We start from the raw sequence: 2,308 nt of genomic DNA, 5'->3' as shown, positions 1-2,308 counted from the left end.
AGTTACTGAGTGTTGTATTGAATAAAAAGACACTTGCAGAAATCTGCTATCTGTTCTGCCTTAGAATTGGACTGTGTTGGTTGTTCCTCCAATCTAATGAAATTGTTGGCTCTCAGATTCCCTGGTAATGAAGTCCAAGGGGAAGACAAAGTTACTTGCCTCAAAATTTGGTATTCAACTTATTCAGAAATTAAAGGAACTGGAAAGCCAAAGGAAGTGTAAGAAAGCATCCTGTATAGTAGACATAGTGTGGGTTGTATATTATTTTGCCCAAAAAACCCCTTCCTAGGACATTATCCTGTAGTTATCCATCCACAAATGAGCAATAGCATCTGAACAAACAGTACACATTTCATTTCACTAGGTTTCCAGTTGTCAAAAGTTGGACTTGGTCAAACTCTTCAATAGATTTATATAAACCATAACAATCCTTATAGTGAAGTACTATGCAGCTATTAAAAAGGGCCTGGTAGATACTATTCTTGATATAGAAAGATACTCAAGACATTTTAAAAAGCAAGTTCTAGAACAGTTTTAATTTTTTGTGTAAAAAGTAGAAATGTATGTCTCTAGGTGTGGTAGTAGATACATAGGGAAAATAGAAATATATACTCTATGCTCTTTACATTAAGTAACCTTTGGAGGGATGGGATTTGGGGGACTTTAGCTCATTGTTCTATTTCTGTGTGTTTGACTAGGTTACTGCTAACATGAACAATTTTTACAATCAGGCAAAGATGCTTTTCTTTGAAAGGAAGAGCATGGGCTTTGGAGTTTGACAGGCTAGTGTTTGAATTCCAGCACTTCCATGAACTGTCCAAGCTTGGACAAATTACTTAATCTCCCTAGTAAGTGATTTGAGGGGCCCTGGTTTCCTCATGTGTAAAATGGGGATAATGACACTTAGCTTGTAAAGTTATCATGTGACTTGAGTAAGGTGATGCAGACATTTGATCCAGGGCCTGGCTCAGAGCAGTTAATATGCAGAGTACACGTGTACACCTTTGCCACTGCCCAGCCTGTTGGAGGGTAGTAGGTTTCTGACTAGTGCACCTGCCTACGACTCACTGTGTAAGTCCTTGATGTCTGTCAGGCCCTGTGGACTCACTGAATTTCCAAGACTGGCCACTCTATTCTCATCCAAGACCCCAAATAAGAGCAATACACAGTCTCACTTCCCTGGTTTGATGTTCATGTTCTACCGAAATGCCCATCTTTGACCTTCATTCAGCCATCCAGGTCCAGAATTTCCCTGTTTCATTGCTACCATAAGCTTAGTGATAGAAGCCCTTCAAAGCTCTGAGTCTTATGTAAAAGTCCAATGAGTCCAGCTCTTCTGCACCTATCCCCATTTCTGAATGGCAGAGCCATCGGCACATCCTTTGATTGGCCGTATATGCCAATATGCATATACACTTCGTATATGCAACTTCGTTTTGGAAGATGAAGGCTTTTTGGTCTCTGCACTGGAGAAAGCCTCAACATAGGCTGTTATGTTACAGAGTTCTAATGCCATTTAGTGGAAATGGGATGGGATAAGCCAGCCAAATGATTTTAAAGCATTTTGGATTAAACCAAGCCATTCTGGTAGATCTGACTCAAACTGTTATGTGCCACACACTGGGAGACTCTGTGACCCTTTGTGTCCAGAAAGACCCAGTCCATCCTGGCAGCGGGCATGCTGCCAGCAGGGAGCCTGACCAGAGTTGAACTCCGGGTGACAGTAGAAGAGGTGTCATGGCTGCCAGCCTGGGTCTGATATTCCCTCCTCTGGCTGAGATGTAGCACAGATGCATGGTCCACTTCTGCCTGCGCTGTGGATACTGGGGATGATGTGCATCCTTCCTGAGATAGCAAACCCACTAACTGGGGAGTAATGTGATTTTTACAAAGTGTTGTGAGAACACTTCCTATGGCAGTAACACAGGCCTGCTGACTCCTGTTTTGCATTTTTTTTCCCCTTCAGGGATGATGATGAAAACTAGATTAGAGAACAGTTACTGTATTTTAGAATTAGTGGTCTCAATTCTTTTAAGCTGCTTGTGTCCATGAACTTCTAGTGCTGAACGTCAGGATTTGACTAAGGTGGAGGGACGCAAATTCTAAGGAGCAGATCTCCCAACACAGAAGCTCAGAGGGGAGATTCTCAGCCTGGGGGGCAAACAATCAAATATCTGAGGACTCAACCACAACGCACCGCCACCTGCCTGCGCGGGACATCCATCTCTCCCCTGGCCTCCGAGCCCGGCAGGAGCAGCTGTGGAAGACGCCATTGTCACCAACACACAGCTCCTTGAGCTTGTGTGTC

This window comes from Pteronotus mesoamericanus, unplaced genomic scaffold (genome assembly GCF_021234165.1).
Source record: "Pteronotus mesoamericanus isolate MK-2021 breed Mesoamerican mustached bat unplaced genomic scaffold, CSHL_Meso_final contig_84, whole genome shotgun sequence".
In the NCBI taxonomy this organism is placed as follows: Eukaryota; Metazoa; Chordata; class Mammalia; order Chiroptera; family Mormoopidae; genus Pteronotus; species Pteronotus mesoamericanus.
This window is presented reverse-complemented; position numbering follows the sequence as displayed.